The sequence below is a fragment of the Ursus arctos genome, unplaced genomic scaffold (assembly GCF_023065955.2).
Source record: "Ursus arctos isolate Adak ecotype North America unplaced genomic scaffold, UrsArc2.0 scaffold_7, whole genome shotgun sequence".
Lineage (NCBI taxonomy): Eukaryota > Metazoa > Chordata > Mammalia > Carnivora > Ursidae > Ursus > Ursus arctos.
This window is the reverse complement of record NW_026623089.1, coordinates 43121269-43145979: the sequence shown is the minus strand read 5'-3', so window position 1 is coordinate 43145979 and position 24711 is coordinate 43121269. Positions and strand designations below refer to the sequence as shown.

Sequence of the window (24711 nt, the reverse complement as noted above, 5' to 3'; positions counted from 1 at the left end):
GGGGGGGGGGGGTATTAGCTATATTACATCTAAAAGGGGTCCAGAAAAGAGAAAGATTGTAGTCTTTCATATTTAACCATGGATTAAAATACTACTACATTCACTGCACTGGTATCGCACATTCTACCAGACAAAACCATGGTAAGAGCTAGAAGTACAAGGTGAAGGTCTACCAAACTTGCTCTAGCTTATTTTAATGCTACTATTAACATTCCAGTAAAAGTGAAAATCCAGGACAAAGCTAAACCAGAAAGGATACCAGGACGAGCTATCAAATGGACCGGTCCCGTGCACAGCAGACATATGAGGACCCCAATATAATGGCAGAGTGTAAATCAAAGTTAGGACTCATGCAGGTCCACAGTGAAGCAGAGCTAGAAGAATGTGTGAGACCATGGGAACATGAAGAAGGTAGAGAGCAAGTGATAACTAGAGGTATTCCTTACTGAATTCCACTTTCACTTCAAGCAGATCTTTATAATTCACTTCCATGTTTGTGAGCTAGCTTGAATAGGTCTTAACATAGACCCCAATTACAGTAGCATGCTATACGGAGAATTCTTTTCACAAGCAACAGAGAACTCAACCCAAACCAGAGGGGCTTAAAAGGGAATGTACTGGGTCGCATAACTAGATACAAAGTGGCTGCAAACAGGTCTCGATTTCCACCTCAGATGATATCACCAGGACTTAGCTCTTGGCTCTGCTGCCTCTGAACTGGTCCCACCCAGTAACCTGACCTTGTTTCCCCATAATTCAGGCTCCCTCCGTATGGGGAGAACCACTCTACACCTGTCATTACCCCAGCAAGCAGAGTCTTGTCCTAGTGTTCTCTTTAAATGTCCTGAGGTTCACCCTGATCAAGTCAGCTTAGATTATTTCCCCAACTGAGTTAACCATGAAGTCCAAAGAAAGGAGAGCAGCTGATTAAACCCACACAGGGACCCCTGCTGGTACCCTGGATGGGTTTGATCCTATTTAAATCGCAAGACAGGCTGTGGCTAGTGGTCCACCAAATGTTTCACTTTGCCCAGAGACAGTTTCCCTGAGACCAAGTAACTGAACTCCAGCCAATGGATTGGAAGTGAAGTGCGCCCCCTACTGGCCTGGCCCATAAAACCTCCCAAGTAAGCCTCCAAGTTGTCCTAAACAGTGTTTTAATACTGATTCTTATGTTTTAAATTTAAATAAATTAGAAATCTAGATTAGAAACTTAGTTCCTTGATTGCACTAGCCGTGTATCAAATGCTCAAAAGTCACATGTTAAATTTCTTATCTTAATTCTGTTATTTCTCTGGTGGTACACCGCTCCAAGTATGTTGTGCTCGGTTTTAATCACTGCCCTAAGTATTCAGATCGGCGGATGTACTAGAACTTAGAATAAGTTCTAGATCCTACACTTGTTCATCAATGTCCAAGTTTGACCATTGTTATGGTCTCTGGGTGGCTCAGTTGGACGTTGGGCTCTTGGTTTCAGGTCTGGTCATGATCTCAGGGTCCTGGGATCAATCCCCACGTGGCGCTCTGCTCAGCAGGGAGACTGCTTGGGGATGCTCTCTCCCTGCTCGTTCATGTACGCTCTAGTAAACCTTAAAAGATTAAGGGCATGCCGTGTTCTGTAGAAGGATGAGCTCCCTAGAAGGTAAAAGACTTAAGTCCCAACGTCCTCTGCACTGCCGAGCGTTCACCATCACTCTGTTCCAAATCTACCCTGCATTGCCCTGCTGGGATGCTTGAATATTCCTCCCCTGCCTACCAACACAGTATCAGCCTGAATCAGTAGGGGGCGCTGAAGAAACACTGGCAAAAGGACAGGTTCTTTCCTCTGGCTCCTGTAGGTTTTGTTCCCTTCTTGTTCTTGCACTGCTGAGCTGGTGTGCAGGACAACAAATGAAGCTCTCCCGTAGCAGCCTGAAGGGACACTTGGGCAGATGGAATCCCAGGGAGCTCCATGGGTGCCCCGACCCAAACACAGGTTTCCCAGTGGCCAATTCAGCACTCCTCCACAGGCAGCGTCCCAGCAGTTATCAGCACCCCAGCAGGAAGTTTCTGGTCTAAGACTGCCAGCAACCCTGTGGGTATTTCCAGCTTCCCAGTGCTGGCCCATAGCTCCAGAGTCAACTATGGAGAAGCTCCGGCCCCAGCAACCCGGTGAACTTTTCTGCCACGTGGTGGGCCATAACGATACCCTAAGGTAGTCTGAATGCCAGGGATGAGGAAGGTTCCCCTTCCCAGTTAGTCCCTCCTTGAGTACTCACAGAGCCCTAGTATCTATTTTAGAGTTCTTTCCTCTTCCCCCTTCGTAAAGTTCCTGTAAATAGAGTTAATTCTTTATATGGAACTTGTGTTCAAGTTACTGTTCGGTTTCTGGCTCCGGACTAGACCTCCTTTGCAATTCCTTGCACAGGTGAGACTGGGGGAGACCCGTCCCTTCCCCCAGACATTGTGAATCTCTTCTGGAAAGCAGAAATAGATCTGATGAGCTCAAAGCTAGGTAACTAGAGCTAGAATCCTTGGAATACCAGTGGTTATCTATTAAAAAGCAACTTCATGTTTCACACAGTTATTAAAATGGACTTCTGACCAAAAAAAAAAAAAAAAAACTATCACAATTCAGGTTTTATGGATAACATGTGGGCGTTGAGAAAGGTCTTGAAGTAGACGATGAGTGAACATGGTCCCATTTGCTAGCCCATCGGCAGATCCCCCCCCCCATATTTAACACTGAACGGCATTTTCTTCCAGTGTGGGTCTCCAAGGACCCTCAGTAGTGTAAGAATTGTTCCAGGCAAGACTGAGGCAGATCTGCATCTTCTCATGCTACTGGCCACACAGCAAGACCAGCGTCTTCAATTATTCATGCTGGCTTCTCTACAAGTCAAATCTCATTCAGGCTACTAACCTGTCCATCTCAAAGCCCAGGTGATGGAAACCCTTGCCGAAGCGACATGGTCAGTTCTGGGCTGCGGTGGCCTGACTGGTGCTTGGGTGTCAGGCTTGGGGCACTCTGCTCTATGGAAACTTCAAACAGAAGTTGTACTGGGGGAAAGCTCCATTTGTTCTTTGTTATTTTACTGAGTTATTTCCTTCATTGCAAACCCATCAATCATCCCAAACTTTAAACAAACCCGTAGAGAAATACACAGAATTTAAAAGAACAAAATGAGGGAAAATTTTCCCGGGCTAAAAAAAAAAAAAAAAAAATCTCATCCTGCTGTTGAAAGGATCTCAAGGAAAAAAAAAAAAAAAGAAAAAGACTGGTATGTATAGATGCTTGTCCCTTTGCTCCTTCCAGCTCCTAGATCCATGGGGGGAGAGGGAGCACACAGAGTCTAAAGGTTAAGAAGAAAATGGGAGGACGCAATAGGTATGTCTGAGCCTAGGATGACCAGGACAGGGGTCTGCAGGGGCTGGGGGGACCACCCTCAAAAGCAGAAGGAAAATGGCTATTCACAGTGCACTGCATTCAAGGACACCCGTTGCCAGGATGAAGGGGGGAGCAGGCTGGACTCCAGAACTGGTGACTGGCTTACCTCCCAGAGCCCCTGCTTGTCTCCCCACCATCCTGATCCCTGCACCTGCAGTGTCTGGCCCCAGACTGTCCTGGACTGGCAGGGATCATTTATTTCCCATTACTTAAAAAGACTGGGATGTGTCATGACCAGCGATGAGCAGGGGAAGCCGCAGGCTTTGGAGTTAGTTAATACTCCAAGTGGCCGGTGGGTCCTAATCACATCGCTGTGAATCAGGGTTCCATGTGGTCTCCTTCCTTTGCCCAGCCTTGAATTTGCTCCCACTCCCACGCGGTCTCCACACTCCCGTACGCACACGTGCATACATGTACACTCGCACCCACATGCACACCCACACGGTCCCAGACCCGTTCATCCTCACATCCCTATGCACACACTAACGTACTTGTGCACTCACAAGCACGTCCAACTCGTTCACAAACACGACCTCACGGCAGCAGCAGCTGGAACAGGCTGCCCCGAGGATGCTCTGGTCCTGTGAGAGGTACAGTGGGTTCTAATTAATATCAAGGAAGTCCATGTGTCTGGGGTTGAGGAAGACCAGTGTGCATCACCATTTATAAGGGAGGAAAATAAGATCTACTTTTAGAGTCGATTATCTATACATCTTAAGGTGTTGCTTTTAAATAGCTTCCTGACTTCATCACAGCCTTAACCACCATTATGGTAATATATTGCATTTTTGTGAAGGTGCCGTTTTTGGGGAAAAAATTAAAAAGGCTCCAGAGAGACCATTTACTCCCCTACTTCAGTCCCAGAGCCCCAAACGTATTTCTGGGCCTGTTAATAGCACCAGTTTGTTCTGGCAGGTGGCACCAATTATCTTCCTCGTTTAGGATGTGCCAACATTTCCCTGCTGGTGGCCAAGACAGAGCTGGGGAAAAGGTATTTTTATATCACGATTGCCACAGATAAATGATGGCCATGAATTCTGCCTTCTCCCATCAAGACATGGAGTCTTCCCTGGATTCTGGGCCAGAGACCTTCTGACCCAGTAGCATGCAGCACGTCCTACTGTAGCATGTAGGCCACCCCACGCCAGCTCCAGGCCTAGGCTCTAGAGGGCCTGGTAGGGTCTTTTGCTCTCCTGGAGCTCCCCGCCACCATGTAAGGTTGGCTACCCTGTTGGAGACCCCACGCAGAAAGAGAAAGGCACCTAGCCAGCCCCCAGGTGTTCCAGACATCGCAACAAAGGGGCCAGCTGAGTAAAGCCATTCACTTTCTGCTCTAGCCAGTCTCCTAGTGCGTGCAACCACACGAGGGACCCCAGCCCCACCAGCTGGAATAGCAAGGAGCTGGCCCGCCTGAGCCCTGCTCCGGTTATAGAATTCTAGGTTTTAAGGAAATTTGGGGGTGTTTAGTTACACGGCAATAGACGGCAGACAGAAAATGCTTACCGGGGCTAGTGAGAGTCCCCAGCTGAAGCATCCATGTGCACACTGACCTCCATTCTAGGTGACAATACTGTGACACCTTAGATCTTAAGCCACTTATAAGTAGTTCAGGAGATAAATATAGGACTTCTAAGATCTCCTCAAATCAGGTGTAGTTATCCCTATTTTGTAGCTGAAGAAACGGATGTTTAAAGACCAACCTCTTTTAGAACATTTCTAAAATAGGAATCGAGTAGGTAGTACTGGATAAAAGTTTGTCGAGTAAACAAGCGTTTCCCCAAATCCCAGGAAGGCCTCCTCAGGGTCTTTGGCTTTCTTGCTGCACAGCACACTCTGGTGCCCCAGGTACCGCCCCCATCAGGAACCAAGCGTAAGCGTGTATTTACTTATGTAAGCCCGATCTCTAACCAGCTGTTGCAATGTGAGTGCTTTGGGTTTCGATTTCTTGGTTTCGTTGCAATGGAGCACACTGGTGTGAGTTTTAAGCAGTGTGACATCCAACAAAATTAAGATCCCCCCATCATTTTGTAGTGCAAATTAAAGGGATAGAAGTTTTACAACACAATGTCCACAATAGCTGAACTATGGAAAGAGCCCTGATGTCCATCAACAGATGAATGGTTAAAGATGTGGTGTACACACACACACACACAATTTTTCAGCTGTCAAAAAAAATGAGATCTTGACATCTGCAATGACATGGCTGGAACTAGAGGGTAATAGGCTGAGCGAAACAAGTCAGGGAAAGAATCATTTCACTGATATGTGGGATCTAAGAAACAGAACAGGATCATAGGGGAAGGGAGGGGAGAAAAAAAAAAAAATCAGAGGAAGACAGACCATAAGACTCTTAATCTATAGGAAACAGGGTTGCTGGAGGGGAGGTGGGGGGATGGGGTAACTGGGTGACGGGCATCAAGGAACACACTTGATATAATGAGCACTGGGTGTTCTAGACAACTGATGAATCACTAGACTCTACCTCTGAAACTAATAATACACTGTATGTTAACTGAATTTACATTTTTAAAAATGCAAGGGGAAAAAAGTTTTGCAACAAATTTATCGGTGCGCAGGTGGGGGGGGGAGAAACAGAGGAATAACTAGGCTTTGGAAGATAAACCACGGTGCCTCTTTGAAGATGAAGTCAAGTTGTTCCTTCAACACACACTTGGTAAAGCCCTCCTCTCTTTCGACCTTCAGCATCCCAGGAGAAGCTTCTGGAGTAAAAGCCTCAGCCCTGGACTCTGTATCATTTGACCAACATCCACCCGACCTGCCACTATACTAGCAGAAGATTTGCTAGGCCAATGACCCATCATTGTCTCCAGAGCAGTTTGCCTGACGCACACATGTGTACATTCGGATGGACCCACAGACGTGACTGGTGAGCCCTCCCATGCACTCCTGGCAGCAGCTTGCTGGTGGAATAGGGAGAACAAGGCTTTCCAGTCAGACTGACCTGGGCTCAAATCCTGTCCCTACCACTTATTGTGTAATCTTGGACAAGGTACACAGCACCTCTGAACTCTGTAAAATACCTCCAAGTGTTGTTTTAAAGGAGGGAGCCCTAGCCTTCCTCGCTGTCTCCCTATCAAAGGAGGGCAGAAACACACCTTGGGTACGTTGGTCCAACATGGCTAACCAGATCAGCTATAGAACAAAGGGGTGAAGGACAGACTACTAATTGTCCCCCAGTATCCATTCTCCCTTCTTCCTAGAGAAAGGATCCACAAGTTAACAGGCCACATGAAATGTGGCCACCACTGCTGCTAGGTGTATGGCCACATGACAAAGCTCTGGACAATAGAATCTAAGTGGAAGTACCAGCTAGGACCCTTGTAAAGACTCTTCTAAAGATTTTATTTTATAGAGAGCACACAAACGGAGGAGCAGAGGGAGAGGGACAAGCAGATTCCCCCCCCCCCCCCCGAGCACAAAGCCCAATGTGGGGCTCAATCCCACAACCAAGATCATGACCCAAGCTGGAATCAAGAGTCAGACACCTGACTGGGCCACGCAGGCAAACCAACACTCCTTTAAAGGAGGCCGCCTATACCTGTTAGTTCTTTCCTCATTTCTGCCAAATGGAACTTAGTAGGTGTGGAGACTGGAGCCTAAGCAGCCATCTTGAACCACGGGGACAAAATCCTAAGAGTGACAGAGCAACAAAGACAGTTCAGCAACAAAGGCTGATGATCAGAGTTACCAAACCTGCCAGGTTCCTTTAGTGAGGGAGAAACAAACTTTTCTACCACTTTTTTTTTTTCTGTTACCCACAACTGAACTTAAGCTTTACCAGCACTGGAACTTAACAGGATTGGTGGTAAATTTGCTCATAATACTGCTCAAGAACAGGCTTTCCAAGAGTGTTTATTCCCGATTCCTTAAAAATGGAGTCCACCCTGTTGTCTGAAATGTTCATCTTCTTCAAGCAAGGACACTGTTGGCCCCAATCTAGTGTGCTTGGTAGCAGAATCCATGGTATTCAAAACTCTTCAAAATCATCTAGGAATCCCCGTGGCTTCTAGACTGAAATGTTAAATATTAAGCGAAAGGCACAACTTGGGAGAACGTGCCACCTCAAACCACGTTATAGTCAAGGAAGATAATCCTATCTACAGGTTTTAATGTTTACTAGGTGCGAAGTGCTATGTACTTGACCTACTGTGTCTCATTTAATATTTCCAACAAACTTGGGAGTAGGTATTGTCATTCCTGCGCTACAAATGAAAAACACCAAGGCTCTAAGCCACCTCACCAACTGCCTTCCCTAAACACCATCCTGATGGATTCCGTCAGGAGCAGAGCACCATGGTCCTGCTTCCCCATACCCGCGCATATCTAAATCTGAAGAAGGTGAAGGGAAAAACCTCTCCGCTATGTAGAGAGATGTTCCTTTGCAGACATGATTCCTGAGCATAAAAGGCATCACTAAAAAAAAGAGAGAGAAAAGTATTTTCTTCTGATGACCTCTTCCTCCGACTCCCAGCTCACATAGATCCTTCCCAAGACGGAAGCAGGGTTTGGATTAACATCCACTCACCCTTGATTCAGGAGATTTCATTTCAAACCTTCTTGATCTACCCAGCATTGATAAAGCTTCTCAACTTTGTGTTGGCTCCTAAGATTAGTTCTGAATCATGCATTCGTGCCCTCAGTCATTTTAAAAGACCTGACTGCCGGCTCTAAGATAATTTAGAGACCAGCAGAAAATTTATCACCCGCTTAGTTTGGAATTTGTACTTGTCTCCACTTGAGTTACCAGGACCTCTAGTCAGATGCCAAAATCCAGACCCTGAGTCAGGTCTGTTCCCTGAATTCCACTTGAGAAGAAAAATTCTGGATGCGTAAAAATATCAAGTACGGTAAATATCTGGCCTGAACAGGATTTGATGTTAGATGAAATTAACATACAGGCTTTCATCCTAAAGTAAAATACGTTATCCTAAAATACAGAACCGCTCTCAAAGCAGTACTAGCAAATACACACCGGAGCTAAAAATGTTCTTACGCTGAAACCAAAGTACAGATTGAATACACCGATGGTGCTCTTAGTGGTTAATGGGTAAAGATTCCCGGAGGTTAACAGCGGAGGATTAAGGAGATCGCAGTGAGAGAAGAGCTGCAGTCCCTCATGGAAGACGGTCTGCCTTGGGTTCGCCTTCCCTTGTCTACACAGTCACAGGCATCCTCCACCTGTAGTGAGAGATGCCCAGAGCGCCTGGGCCAGGGCAGCGGCTATGGTTCACAATTGAAAACGAGCTATCTCAAACCTTGTGTTTGTCCACAAGTATTAGAAACTGCTTGGTCTTGCCCTTTCAAAGCTGGCATGCATAGGCACTTTAAAAGAGACCATGTGGGCTGCTCTGAAGGGCCTTATGCTCACCAGCTCAGGATCAGGGAGGGAGACCTCTGGAGCCCATGAACTAATAACCCCAGGTGCACCGAGGCCACTGATGCTCACACACTTTCCCTGAGACCCATGGGAAATTCATTAATTCGCCAAAAATGAACCAAGCCTATACCATGTGCTGGGCATGGTTCTGGCTGCAGGCTATAGACCAGACAACACTCCTGTCCTCCTAAATTCTACCTAATGTGGGGATGGGAGTCAATACAAATGGTATGTAGTAAGTCCCTGCTGCAGACACTTTGGATTCTGCACCCACGTCCACAGGGCACCCACCATTCGGTACAGAGGGCGTCTCAGCACAGGCTGATGAAGTGGGGGCTTTCTCCAGCCACAGGAGTAGGGTGGGCATTTACAGAACAAAGCCAAAAGTGCTGGTGAATGAATGCCCCAGAAATGACCCCCAACTGTAAAGGAACAGAGCTAACAGATTTGCCTCTCTGTTCCAAATCTACCCTCTACTGGCCTCCTGGGATGCCAGAGCATCTTCCCCTTACCAACTGGCACATTAAACTTCCCTGATAGAAGGTGCTGGAGAGACCCTAGAGGAGGAAGGGGTTTCTCCTCCTGGTTCTGGCATACCGTTCTCTGCTCTCCTCCAGAGTGACAGTTAGTGCTCAAGGGACACCATCTGCAGACACGCTCCTCCTGCCACCTACCATCCCACGGCTTCAATCTCACAAGTTGCTCCCCAGGGAGTTTTGCAGCAAGGCCCATTCCCAGGGGCCACTTCCCCTGGCACCCCAGAAGGCAGGTGGCCAGTGAGTGCCACAGGTGCCACCCCCCCCCCCCCCGCATACTTCACCACCCTGTTCGCATCAGCCACACCTTTCCAATTAGATCCAGATTTTTGGCCTCATGGGGGCCAGAAGGGGGAGGGGGATACCCCCTCCAGGGTCGTTCCTTCCCTGGTGCTCTGCCACAGCCCTAGACACCGGGACCATTCCCTTTATCTTCCTATGTTCGTTAGAGTCCTTACACCTTAGTAGGCAATACCCAGGCACGGGTAATTTATTAGGTTGTCCCTGTTCAAGTTACAGTATGGTCTCCTAATCAGACTATTTTAAGGACTATTTCCTTTCATTCCTAGCTCAAAATGTTAAAAACAAACCCCTAAGCCTCCTCGATTTCTAAATTATCAGCTTCACCTAGAACACCTGGATAGGTCTCCAAAAACTTAGAAAACAAAGACCTTTTCCCCCTAACATTCCACCTTTAACAACGTATGCCCCTCGGAATAAGCAAGACTTGGAGTAAATAGTGTTTATTACAGCATCATTTCTAGCTCAGCCTCTCCCCTTTTGTAAGAACTTATAACTTGTATTACTTTATTACAATTTTACAAGGGGGGGGGAGGTACAGAGGGGGAAGGAAAGGAAGAATCCTTAAGCAGACTGCTCGCCCAGCACGGAGCCTGACACAGGGCTCTATCTCAGAATGGCCTGAGCCGAAATCAAGAGCTGGACACTTAACTGTCTGAGCCACCCAGGCACCCCTTGCCTTCTACATTTCTAAACCCAAATGGAATATAAAGTTCATGAGAACAGGTACCATTCAGTCCTGTTCATTGCTGACCCCACCCCCACCCATGAGACTAGATGGGATCACCCAGGAAGCCAGGGTACAAGAAAAGATCTAAAACAAGTTAAAAGGGGGTTGGGGGAAGAATGGCAAGAAAAACAAGGGAATGAGAGAAGCGGCCTCTACACATCCATCTCCCATCCGGTAGTGGAGACTAGCATTGTGGAACTAGAAGGTCCTGCACAGCAGCAACTCCCATAGGGGCATCTGCTTCCAAGAAGGCAGAAAAGTACAGCTAAGGAGAGGGGCCGACCACCCCAGACCCTCCCGGGGTCCAGCAGATCAAATTAGCTTAGAAAAGACCCAGAACATCTAAGGATCCTTTAAGAAAAGCCAAGAACACGTATCGCTGCTGTAGGTGATTATCACTGGAGGAGAGAGTGGGGAATGTGCATGCAGTGGGAGGGGAAGCCGCTGTACCCCTAGGAGGGGCCCCTGGGCCGCACAGGCCATCGGCGTCACAGGCTAGACTGAGCGAGGTCACCTGCAGCCCATGGGCTGAATACGCAGTGTGGAGAAGACCCTTGGCAGGAAAATACAAGAGGCCCAGAAGAAACCTGCTCTCCCCCAACTCCAACCTGTTAGCAGTCACCAGAGAGGCCTCCTAGGGTGAGTGGGGGTTGCCAGGAGGAAGAGGTCCACAGCCGGGTACATCAGGACGGAGAATTTTTTTTTTTTTTTTTAAGATTTTATTTATTTATGTGACAGAGACAGCCAGCGAGAGAGGGAACACAGCAGGGGAGAGGGAGAGGAAGAAGCAGGCTCACAGCCCAGGAGCCTGATGTGGGGCTCGATCCCAGAACGTCAGGATCACGCCATGAGCGGAAGGCAGACGCTTAACGACTGAGCTACCCAGGCGCCCCGTGGACGGAGAATCTTGAATCCACCTGGGAAAAGCCCCTGGATCAGGTTTACCATTTGTGAAAGGCCCAGGACTAAATTCTCCCCCACTTACGGGAATGAAAATCTCTACAGTTATAAACCGTGGGTTCTGTTGCTGTGCTCGCAGGTTTTGAGGACAGTTATAACGGTTAATACCGGTTACATGTGGCCTGGATGAGTGCTCCCCCAACTGCACTTGTGTGTGTAACATGGTTACGACGGCTCCAATTTTTGCCCAATTTGGTTACTATTTATACTACATAACGTTCCTCTTTAAGTCACCTTGCTTTTATATTTAGCTCCATTCTAAGCAATAAAATGTTACAGGTTTGTCGTGTTCACTTTATTGCATATGTTAAATACCTATTTATACCTATTAAAATAAAAGGTCTGATCTTTAGGCTACTTAAAGTCCTCTTCTATACCACTGATAAATGTAACACATTTGGGAAAATGTAGTACTACAAAATGTGTAATGTCCTTCATTATTTCCAAATCACAGGGAAGGACTTGAAGGTTCTCTGAGAAATGTCAGAAAGGCTAAGAAGGATTCTGTGAGCTGTTGGCATTCTCCTGACGGAAAGAAAGATACTCTGCCCTATTTTAAGCTTTTCTCTTCAAACAAATGCTCGTCACTGGAGACATTTGGAAATATCAAGAACAGAGCTGCTAGATGCTTCCACTTCCCTTGTAGGATCTCCACATCCCCCAAGCGAGGTCAGCTTGTACAGAAGGAGCCCTGTAATTTTTGGTAAACATTTAAAGGGAAGAGAGTAAGGCAATGACAATACGTAAACATCTTAGAGAATCAGCATATTGCTGAGCTTTGCGGAAAGGATACTAAAATAGAAAACCAGAACCTGGGTCCCCCTATCTCAGCTCTGCCACTTACAGGCAAAGCTGGGGACCTGCACATAAACTGCTCCCCATCTCTCAAATTCAGTTTTTCTTTTAGGAGTGGCCTAGATCAGACCAGAGCCTCTTAGGCTAAGGTGGGCTAGACAGCATTACGGAGTAATACCCTAACAAGACTGTGAAATAAGCAGAAGCACTCAATTTTTCTAGATTTGGTTATTCTCGGGGGGGGGGGGGGGGAGGAACAGCAACCACTGGACAATGTGGTCTCTAAGGCATATTCAGAAACCAGTATTCCTTCCACGCTTTTGAGTCCGCTATCCATGACAGTTCAGAGGGGCATCTCCTTAGGGAGGAGTTCCGGGGAAGAGGAGCAAGGAGCAGTCAAGGAAAGCGTCCTACACACCCAGGACAGAAGGGATAGGGGGCCTTTCTCCTGCCCTGGAAGGAGAACGACACCCTTGAATATATGAGCACTAAGGGCTCACCTCAAACACGGTGCCACACCTTTGTTTCCTTCCTCACGCTTCCCCTGCAGACACGCAGACTCAGCCCAGGAGCACTGGGGAGGTTAATTTACCCGGCCAGGCTTGGTCCGGCCCTGTGAGCTTGGCAGCCCTTGGGTTCCAGGCACGGATTTCCTCGGAGGTAATCTTCTAGGCTTTCTGCTCCAGAAAACCCATTCAACACAGCAATGTAAGGCTTTGTATTGACGAAGGCAAGGCCCTCAAGGTGCACAAAATGGCTCGAAGATTTACAGTTGCCTGAATTTTCACTTCTGACTCCTTTATGATCTTGGTCTTTTAAGCTTGACAAGTGTATCTCCCTTTGCATGCATTCATATCCTGTAGTCTCTTGTTGCTATGGTGTGAACTGCCTTAGAATGGAAGTTTCCTGGCACAGGGATGAGCCCATTGGGGTCACCTTTGTATGTCCCACCTGCCGTCGGCAGGGACTGCCCATTCCATGGATTCAACGGCATGCCATTTCATTGTAGGACAGGCTGATGTAGACACAGCCACATTGGGGCCACACCAGAGCCCTCCGCCAGGCTGGCCTTTAGGAACCATGGAAGACGGACCCAGTTCCCCTGCAGCAGCTAGAATGGGAACGAAGCGAGCCCTTATCCCCTTGAAATAATCTCAAGCTCAGGAAAGAGGACCCTCACCCAGGCCAAGCCCAGGTTTTCCAGCTTGCAGGGCTCTTGCTACGGACTCCTTGGCCTCACCATCAACGCTGTGCACAAGGCAGCCCAGCACCCCTTCCCCACCCAGCTCTCACTGGAGCACCAGGGGGTGTGGAGGGAACCCTAACACTCAGTACCACCATTTCAAGTACCTGATACTTATTTCACAAACAACCCCGCAAGAAAACAGGACAGCCACCACCCTTTTACAGATGGGGGAGACAGAGTTAACTTGCCTGAAACCAGATTTCTGAGCACCGGAGCCAATATTCAAACCCAGGGAAGTGGGCACCTCCCTCACACAGCTTGGAAAGGTATGCACGTGCGCTGAGCTCTTGAGCCTTTTATTGACCCTGCTTCAGCTGATTCTCAGGCAAAACCACAAGATCCAGCTGCAAAGCCCCGAGACTACATTCTGGTTTAAAGCCTTCTGCTGGTGAAGGCAAGGCCAGAACGTCACCAACAGAAAGCAATATATGTAAGAAACCTGGCTGAGGCTGATTCAGATACCCTTGGAGTACAGGTCCCCCAGGGGCACCCTCCCCCAGGCTGTGGGCCCACGGTGGCTGCCCACTCCGTGGAGCTGGGGCCACCTAGAGCTGTGCCCCTTCACTAGGAAGATCGTGTGTGGCAGAACTGTACAGAGAAATAGTCCCTATTACTAACTTGGAAACATTTTTTTTGCTTACAGCATTCGCAAATGAACTCTGAAAGGTCTGGTTTTCAGTCAGAATTCTAACCAGGGGGACGTCTTTATATACATATATACATACATACATACACACACACACACACACACACACACACCCGGCTAGTGAAACTGGGCAGTTCCTAGTGCCGGCCTTTTCACTTTCCTGAATGTGTTTAAACTATTAAAACTCCAGCTCAAATGCCGCCTACTCCAGAAAGCCTTCCTAGATCCCTTCAGGCAAAAAATTCTTTCCCCTCTCTAAATGCTAAGAGCTTTTTTGCTTTAGCTCCTTAGACACCTTTGTCTTCTATGTGTTTCTCCTCCCCCCTGATCTCCTGGGAGGATAGGAGGACCTAGCTATGCCCTCCATCTCCACAGTGATTAGATCAATACCAGTCAACAGGTATTTGAGTTCTGGTAATTCTGGTCCCCAGTGATGGCTGTTAGAAATTAGATTGTAATGGTCAGTCATGATCTCTGGTGAGGATTAAAAACAATGAAAGTCACAAAGTGCAAATAAAAGATTGGATTCGAAATGAGAAAAGTTAGCATTTTACTTCTCATTCAAGATTATACACTTGTATTAAGGATGGATACTATCAGATCAAGCCAAGAACCTACTGTTATCTCCATCTTACTGCTAGAAACAACCTGAATTCTTCTGGTATAAACCCATTCATTGACCAAGTCTTTTCAGGTACAGCAACAGGGAAAATTATCTTAACATTCTTTCCGCAACCCTGCCACCCTCCAGTGATATTGGTGGATGCCTTTAAAATATGTAAAAATATTCAATGCTTCGATTATCCTCTGGGAATTTTAACCGCTGTTTTCGTGTAATTTCTTGGTGTAATTTTTCCCAAGAGAATGTATCAAAAGAAAGTGTGCATAGATTTACATATGTTATTGCTAATAAACCTCCCAAGAAGAAAATAGCCTTCCATCCAGGTGAAGACCATATTGCTTTAAGTCAAAGCTGATAATCAGATTTTTTTTTTTTTTTTTTGTAGAGTTAAAGAATGCTAGGCTACAATTCAGAGGCAACTGGGAAATAGAAGTTGCAATTTTGCGAAGTGGCTACTCACCTGATGCTCCCGTGAGCACGTTCCTATCTCTATTATGCTTTAGCTACCATTTTGTCTGCCCAGAATGTGTACACCCTTATTAGGAAGTAATTCCAAGACAGTTCTGGGGGAGGCAGAGGGATGGCCGGGTCTTCCACCATGGATGCCACAGGGATGGCCATTCCCTCCCCCAGTTACCTGGCTCCAAGAATGTAGTCATGGGAGGATGAACCTTGGTGTAATAGAAAGAATAAGGAAAACCCTATAAAAGTTTATAAGAAAGATAGCATCTCAAGTTAGGATAATAGTATTGTGGGTAAGTTAAGAAGTCCCCATAGTTTAAGAAGAAATATTTACAAGTGACTTATTGGGATGTCTAGGATTGCTTCAAAATATCCCAGTAAGAAAAGTTAAGTGGAGGATTAAATAAGATTGGCAGAATTGTAGTAGGGAATCTAGGAATGGATTCATGAAGATTCATTATACTCCTATCTATGCTCCAAGTTCTTCATAGAAAATTAAACTTTCTCAAGTCCGAGAGTGTTGCAGGCAATGTCCTGGAGCAGCGGTCATGTCAGAGACAGTGGCAAGCACCTAGTGACACCAGGGTCACCTGCCTGTGACCACCCCTGGCTAATCTTGATTGCTGCCCATTTTCTGAGCTGGGTTCTCCGTTCTTCCTGGAGATTCAGTGAACTACCCAATGCCCTACGACGCTTTTGTTTTCGGCTTACGTTCCTGTTTGCAGCCAAGAACTTGAACGTTAAGACCCAGTAAATTTAAGACTCCCGAAGACTTTCACGTCGTCTTACCTGTTGAGGGCAACTAGTTAACATGAAATAGGACCAACAATGGCAAATAGGTTATAGAAACACAGCTCTTCTCCCCTCCTAAACACATGACTGGCTTTGATAGGTAATTAGTAGGACATGGACTTCCTGTTAAACCTGCTTAAGGCCTCAGAATCCTCAACACGGGCTTCAGGCAGCCGTTGCCTAACCTAAGTGAGGAATTCGATACTTGCCACCCCCAAGCAAAGCAGAAGAGGAAACGCTGCTGCTTTTCCCTAAAATAATCATAATTTTAAGCTGATTACAAACGAGTTTGATTACCACATCTGCCTGCTTTTCTCCACCTTCCCTTTCCCAGTTGCAAAGGTATAAATGGCAAACATTCAGAAGTATCAAATTCAAAAGGCAACTATAAGGCAAGATATTTAGAATCCCTTCTGTTCAATCTCCTCTCTGCACCTGTCCATAGCTCTGGGAACTCTGGGAGTTTCTCGGTGAAATCTGAAACTTGTTCTGAACATAGAGCGCAAAGACAGACCAGAAGGACTTTTGTCACAAGTGCTCCAGATCTTAACCTGCACAACCAGCGTCCTCCTAACTTCACAAGCCAGTTCGCTAAGCTTCGCGGTTTATCCAGCTCTCCCACCTAGCCTGCCAGCCCTGAGGCCAGCTCTTCCAACTTTCTAACTTAGACTTCAGCCCCCCAGTTGGGCATCAGCGGCTAAACTGCCCACAGGAAATGGTAGCTTTCCGCCCTCCCCCCCGCTTCCCTTCTCTGCCCTGTGCTTTGCCCAGGTCCTCAAGCATGCACCGTAAGATACTCAGTAGCTCCAGGGTGCCCCACTGTTCACGTGGCAGTGCACAAGCACCAGGGAGAAGTACAAGTCACCCCTCCCCCACATAGACACGATAACCCACCCAGGATACCCACCCCTTGCCCCCTCCGGCAGATGCCTCTCTTCCAAGGCCCGTTTTTTCGCGCTCTAGCCAGCTCACCCCTTGCCAGTCCACAGCCCTGTGGACTCCGCAGATGAAACCAGAAATTTCCCGAGTACACCAACAGCAAGGAGAGCCCCAAGAAAGAGAAAGACCACGCCAAGGTGGTAGATTGGAAGCTTAAATCCAACAACTTACCAAGCGGGCTCATCCTGGACTGCAGCGAGGAGAGCAACTCCATACCCACCCGCGGCCGTCCTGCGGTTTATATAGCGGCTTCATGCACAGTCAGCCCCGTGTGCCACCCAAGTGATCTCAACAACGCTGCGTACCTGAAACAGGCTCCAGCTGGGGAAGCCAAGAGGAACTCACGTTCCAAGCACAGAGGAGGGGGTCACGAGCCTCTGATTGCCCCACCCAGCCCTCAGGCAAACCAGGGTCATGTCCTCTCCGTGACCTCCTGCAACAGTATCTTCCAAGTATTTGCCACAACCACAAACCCCTGCCCCTTGCACGCACACGCCTCATGCATGTTTCATGGTAGGGCTTTTTAAGCCCCCTCAAGAACAGCAGGGCACAAGATTTAGCATTTCCCAGCACAAGAGGAGGTGCCAAATTGCATAGCACAAACTCTGGCTTCTAGAACTTTCCGACTGTAGAGGCAGAAACCAGTAAACAGGATGAAGGCTAGCCTCCCCCAGGCCGTGAAATTCAAAGAAGCCCCCACGGACAGAAAATTTCTCATTTCTTTTTCAAATTGATCTAAAAGTCCTATTTGTTTAAGTATAACAACAATCCCTTTCCTCAAATGTTCAAGGACGCCCAGCTTCCCGCCCCACTCAATTTGCCCCTAGGAGCGCCACACCCATGTCGGGTTGGGGCATCTACCCACCAAGTCCTGCCCCCCATTGGTTGTTGGTGACTGGGGGGACACCAACTCCCTCCCACTTTCAGGCCTGAGCATGTGTGCTGAGCGAGCTCCTTGCACTTTGGAGAAGTACCCAAGTGGTTGCCTGAGAGCTCCCACAACACTGCAGCTGAACGCAGAGGTAGGCTGAGGGCACGCAGCACGGGACAGCAACAGCATCTGCTCCGTGTCTCCTAAATAATCAAGTTTTAACAGGTGTTAACTATTTATGATGTTCCGTGAGTGCCTCAGGAGACAGTCATGATATCTAATCACAGAACAATTTTATAATTTAAAAGGGATTTGATTCTCTTCTCTGTCTAGACAGAAAATAAGCTGGGAGAATGACTCAGACCCTGTGTATTTAAACAGAACACTTCATGTGCACCTTAAGTTAAGATATGTTAGTCTCTAGTGTGGAAAGTCAGATTAATACACATTACTTTGCAAGGAAACTAATTAAATTTTTCTATCTTCCTTCTTGGCCTCTATCAATTAACTGTAATTTAAACTTTACCTGGGTCTTTCCATAGAGGAACTAAAGCACACAACCGAAGTCCTAGAAAGCAAATACAGTATTCTTAGGGGGAAACTCGTAAGTACGAGATAAAAGCTGAGAGACGTGGGTAGTTTGCACTTCAACCATTTTCAAACTCTATTATTCAAAGAGGATAAAGCCTAGATGGTACAAAGAACTTCACGAATATACTGGCCCACATTATCCATTTCAAGGAGATATTAATGAAATTCATATTTCTCAAAATAAAGAGAATCAAGCAGAGAAACAGATCAAATCACAGGACAAAGAAAACTTATCCCCCATAATATTGCTCCCTAGGCTTTTTCTTATATGAGTTCTGGATGTTTCTGCAGGCTAATCAAAAGGCTTGTTGAAGAACAATCAGAATGAGAGCGAACAGAAAACTGTTCTTGAAAGTTTGTGGGACTTTAACCAGCCCTGCACAGCCTGTGAGAGCTAATGGGGTGACATCAGCAGAAATAACTCATATTCCTGTGGGTCCTACCCCTGCAGGGCACTTAAAGTGTTTCTTAGAGGTCCCAGGGATATCTCAGGTGTATTTATGGACATGTCCACCCCATGTGAGTGCCGCTATTGTCCCTCTACCTCCTACCAGATGTCCTCTTTCCCATTACAGCTGAACTCCTGGAACCCCCTAGATACCCATGCTGCACAGTGGTCCCCACCCTTTCTCTTTTGCTCTGTTGTAGGAGTGTCATGAGTGTGGCTCATGCCCTAATGTCTTAGAGAAACAGCCTTGTTAGATTTTACGTTTAGCACACCTATTCTCCAAGGGACTCCCATCTTCTGTGAAACCTAAGGAGTAAGGACTTGCACAAGAACCAAAATGACAAACACTTTTAAATCCTCCCAACCACATCCCCGTGGCACTGGGTGGTTTGAGACTTAGTGCTCCCTTCTCCCTTCTCCCCTCTCCCTTCAGGGAGCTTTCTTTCCAGGAGGCACCATATTCCCTCCGGATATAACCAGGCAGTCCTGAATCTCTGTCTAGGACCCGCTTGATTAAAAAAAAAACAGATAAACAAAAATGATTGTTTTTATTTTTTTATTCAATTTTTAATGCATGTTTTCCTTAATAAGCACTTACTCTAATTGCTCAATGAATGTTCACGTGACAGTCTCAGGGGATCGTGTTAAAATGCAGATTCAGTAGATCTGGGATGGGGCTCAAGGTGCTACATTCTGAACAAGCCAGCAGGCGACGCAGTGATGCTTCTGCCTCTGATCTTGGGCCAACCCTCGCGATGCGAGGCACCAAGTGTTTACAGATACGTGTGACACACCCTGGCCCTCCAGGAGGTTACAGTATGGCTGGAAAAATAAATGCATCCCTATACAGTCAGTAGTACAAGAAAGCCTCTGTCTGAGAATGAGTACCTGTTCTCCATAATGCCCAGGTGTGGTCCATGACCCAACTCCTACAAACGTGCACAACAGCAGAGGTTCTCACACTTGAGTGAGCAACAGAAACACCCGGACGGCTTGTTGAACACAGATTACTGGCCCCACCCCCAGAGCTCTGTCTTATTAGGTCTGGGTTGCAGCTCAAGAATCTGCATTTCTAACAAATTTCCAGGTGCTGCTGCTGCTGCTGGCTCAGGGCCCACGCTGTGAGAGCCTCGACTCTAGGAACCCCAGGACCAGAAAGCCTCCTGCTGAAGGGACAGATACCTTCTAGTCATCGGTGTGAGTGAGGATAAATTACTCCTGGATGCCTGCCCACCCCCACCCCCAACAAGACTTTTAAATAGAATCCAGACCTCTTAACACATGCTTCCCTGACAAACACGTTCACAAGAGCTTTTCAATATTAATCTCCATCCTTTTATCTTTAAGCTGAGTCTTTGTGTTTAAAGATTTTTTTGCGTGGATTACTTGTAGAGAACATACTGTTGGGTCTTTTGTTTTTTAATACACTTTCCACTCTGACAATCTCTTGTCTTTTGATGGGTATACTAAGACCATCTAAATTTAAAGTGACGAGTGGTATATTTGGGTTAATTTCCACTACATTTGTAACTGTTAATCTATTGTTGCATTTGTCCTTTGTTTCTTTTTTGTCCCTCTTTTCCTTCCTTCTCAGGCTCTAATTGGCATTTCATGTGATTCAATTTTATCTTATCAGTGTATCAATTATATTTCTTTTTTTATACTTCTTTTTAAAAAGTTAGTGGTTGCCCTAGAGCATACAATATACATATTTAACTAATCTAAATCTACTCTGAGAACACACCATACCTCTTCATGTGTATGTAGTGTGGCTCCTGATAACAAAGTATTCCCAGTTCCTCTCCTCTGTCCCTTGCGACATTGCTGTCCTTATTTTCAATTACCCATATGCTAATGATCACCCAATTGTTATTATTATTACCTCGAACAGTTATCTTGTAGATTAATTAGGAATAAGAAAACAAGGGGGCCTGAGTGGCTCAGTCAGTTAAGTGTCCAACCCTTGATTTCCACTGAGGTCATGATCTTAGGGTTGTGGGATCGAGCCCCCAGCCAGGCTCCGCACCCAGTGGGGAGTCTGCTTGAGATGCTCTCCCTCTGCCCCATGCCCCACTCACGTGCATGCACATGCTCTCTCTCTCAAATAAATAAATGTTTTTTTAAAAAAAGAACAAGAAAAAATAATTTTACTTTATCCCTTTGCCAATGCTCTTCCTTTCTTTATGTGGATCCAAGTTTCTGACTTTTACCATTTTTCTTCTGCCTAAAGAATTTCTTTTAACTTTTCTCACAGGGCAGACCTGGTGGTGACAAATGTCTTCAATTTTTGCTCTTCTGAAAAAGTCTTTACTTCTTCACTTATGAAGTTATTTTCCTGGATTTAGAATTCTAGGTTGGAGAGTGTTTTGATTAACATCGTAAATATTTCAAGGGCACCTGGGTGGCACAGTCGGTTGAGCATCTGGCTCTTGGTTTCAACCCAGGTCATGATCTCAGGGTCATGAGATCAAGCCCCATGTTGGGCTCCTCAGTGCAGGAGCTGCTCAAGAGTCTCTCACCCTCTCCTTCTGCCTCTCCCACTTGTGCTTGCTCTTCTAAAATAAGTAAATCTTTTTTAAAACATGTATTTCATTCTATTCTCTTCTTACTTGCATGGTTTCTAATTAGGAATCTAGCATAATTCTTGTCCTTGTTTCTCTGTAGGTGTGGGATTTCCCACAACCATTGCCTATCCACTAGCTTCTTTCAAGATTTTCTTTTTGTCTTTTATTGTCTACAGTTTAAATATGATATGCCTCGATGAGAGTTGGGGTTTTTTGTTGTTTAGGAGAGGTTTGTTTTGTTTGGGGTTGAGAGTGGGGTCTCATTTAACCTGCACGATGGTCTCTGTTCCTGGATCTGTGGTTTGAAGTCTGTAGTTTATTTTGGATCATTAAATGGAAAGTTATCAGCCATTATTGCCTCAAATATTTCTTCTGTTCCATTCTCTTTCTTCTCCTTCTGATAGTCCAATAATGCATGTATTAGACCTTTTGAAATCATCCCTTAGTTCTTCAATGTTCAGCTCTCTCTTGGGTTTTTTGATTGTTTGTTTGTTTTCATACTTTTTTCTTTGTGGATTTCAGTTTGGAAAGTCTCTGTTGACCCATGTTTAAGCCCACCGATTCTTCCTTTGGCTGTTTCGAGTCTGCTGATGAGCCTACGAAAGGCATTCCTCCTCTCTGTTACGGTGCTTTTTGTTTTCCAGCATTTCCTTTTGATTCATTCTTAGAATTTCCAACTCTCTGCCTACATTAGTCCTCTGTTCCTACATGTTGTCCACTTTTTATATTAGAGCTCTTAGCATAGTAATCCTAGCTATTTTAGATTCCATGTCTGAGAATTCCAAAATTTGTGTCATATTTGAGCCTGGTTCCAAAGATGGCATTTTCTCTTCAATGTGTGTGTTTTGTTTTGCCTTTCAGTATACCTTGTAATGGTATGTTGAAAGGTAGACATGCTGTATCAGGTCATAGGAACTGAGGTAAATAGGTCCTTAGTGTGAAGATTTATGGTCACTGGGTAGGGGTCAAGTTATGATTAATGTTGGCTTAGCTGTAAGTGCCAGAGGCTTCAAATTCCTCTCACATCATTATTGTTGTCTCCCTTCTTGACTTCAGGCTTCCCTAAGTACTCTTCCTCTTCAGAGAAAGTCTTTATCTTTCAGGTCTCTCAGCTTTAATCTGCTGTTATGACACTGCAGCCTTGGTGTGGTGGCAAAGTGTGGGGGAGGGGGAATGTTCTATAATGTTATGATCAAATCTCAGCTCTTTAGTGGGCCAAGGACCCAGTGCTGTGAACTTCACAAGTGTTTCTCCAAAGAGTAGCTTTCTCCCACTGCCTTCCCTGGCTGTAGCATTTCTAGTGTATTCCCTTGATGCTCTGACCTCTGTTGACTGTTTTACCCTTTTTAGGTGAGATAGGAAGGCTAGAGGAGAATGAACTGGAAGGAATATGTTTGTCCCAGGTGTAAGAAGGCCCTGACAAAAATCTTTACCTCTAGAGAGTAGGCATGTTGAAGAAGACTGTGGGCATGTTTCATAATGGCTACTTTCCCCCTGCCAGAGCTGCAGAGGGTCTTCCTCAGATATCCACCACAAGAACCTGGTAAGGGGGAAGCCTGGCTGGTTCTGTCAGAAAAGCTTGCAATTCTTGATCTCAGGGTCATGAGTTCAAGACCCACATTGGATGTAAATATTACTTTAAAAAAATAAATTTAAAAAAGAAGAAGAAGAAGAACGTGGTAAGGTTCTTGGAGCTAAAACCCATGAAATTGTGAGGGGCCCTCTAAGACTGCAGTCCCTAAAAGTTCTCACTCTCATGCTAGTCCATACTCAACCTCGAGCAATTTGCCAAAATTACCACCAAAGTGTTCTTTCCAGTTTGTGGCACCAGAAACTCCCAGTCCAGGTAAATGGGTCTTAGCTGTGTCTCTCTGGATGAGCCTGTCTCTTCAGATTTCAGGGTGGTGCTCTTCCCTGCATCCTCATTTCCATAGTCCAAGAAAAGTCATTGGCTATCAGTTTGTTGGGCTTTTGTTTGTAAAGATACCAGTGACAGCTTCCAAGCTCTTCACATGTGGTAGGTGAACTGGAAGTCCTTTTGATGTTAATCTAAACACAATAGTTCCCTAAAGGAAAGAAAATAAAGTCCTATGGCATTTCAAAACCAAAGACTATCCATGCCACTGAAGTACCTTCCTCAGAACTTTTGTTGGGACACAGGACCCAGAACATAAAAATTCAGGTGCTTAGCTGTGATGTTTCTGCCCAAGACATTGCTAGCCCTCTTGTAGAGGGGCCTGATTTGATCCCCGGTTCATTCTACTCCAGAGATAATTTTTTTCTTACCTATAATGTTTGAAGAGATCTGATTCCATGCACAACATGGCCAGCACACTGGAATAATAAGCCATCACTGTGTTCCCTTTTATTTCTAAAGAGGGAATATTTACAATAAAAGCCACATCTAAAGAGCTTTAGGGTTAGGCAAACATTCTTGAATTTAAAAACGGAATGCCTTCAGTTAGCTCTGTGCTGACTCAGTACTCATTTGGAGTATGCTCACTTCCTTTTCTATGGGGACATTTTCAAATGTGTAAATGATCCTGTCGTCCAATTCCCAGTTCTGATATTAAGCATCTGATTCAAATATTAAACATGATTAGAAACTAGAAATACAGGGGTGCCTGGGTGGCACAGCGGTTAAGCATCTGCCTTCGGCTCAGGGCGTGATCCCGGCGTTATGGGATCGAGCCCCACATCAGGCTCCTCCGCTATGAGCCTGCTTCTTCCTCTCCCACTCCCCCTGCTTGTGTTCCCTCTCTCGCTGGCTGTCTCTATCTCTGTCAAATAAATAAATAAAATCTTTAAAAAAAAAGAGAGAGAGAAACTAGAAATACAAATTAAATGAGGAATGAGGTATATTTTTACTCACACTATATTCACAAAATTGGAAACCAGTGGAGTGGAGACCATGGAAGTGCAAAGCACGGGCATCTAGTCACCTGACACAGCTGTCCCTGTGTCATCTTAGAAAAGTCCCTCATTGGCTCCTCTCAACGTTTTGGCATTTTTGCCTGAAAATAGGAACAATGATAACACCTGTTAATGGAGCTTCACCTTTTGCAACGAAGACTGAATGAGGGAACCCATGAAAACCTTAAGGCAGTATCCCACAGACAGTGAAAACTAAGCTTTCCTTATTGCCAAGTCCAGGGTCATTGTGGATGTCTGAAACACTCGCAATATGTCGGTTCTGCACATATACAGCCTATAACCAATATGGGCTTCAAACCTAAGGTCTCAAATCGCCTTGTACTTTATGCCCCTTTTGGCTTTTCCCGCCCACTGTTTCTTCAATCCTTTAAGTTATCTATCAGACTTTTGACCTTTTATTGTCTTCCTATTTCCTGTGTTTCTCCTATTTAGAATTCCACCTCCAGTTTG

The 24711-nt window shown here is 45.9% G+C and overlaps 1 long non-coding RNA gene across 1 annotated transcript in view; it reads right to left on the bottom strand.

Annotated features, from left to right (window-relative positions):
• LOC130543018 (uncharacterized) overlaps positions 1-17222 on the bottom strand; it is a 296432-nt gene extending 279210 nt beyond the window's left edge. The window contains exon 1 of the long non-coding RNA XR_008958017.1: positions 17025-17222. This is a non-coding gene — a long non-coding RNA (uncharacterized LOC130543018). The remainder of the gene's footprint in view (positions 1-17024) is intronic.
• Positions 17223-24711: the final 7489 nt, after the last annotated feature.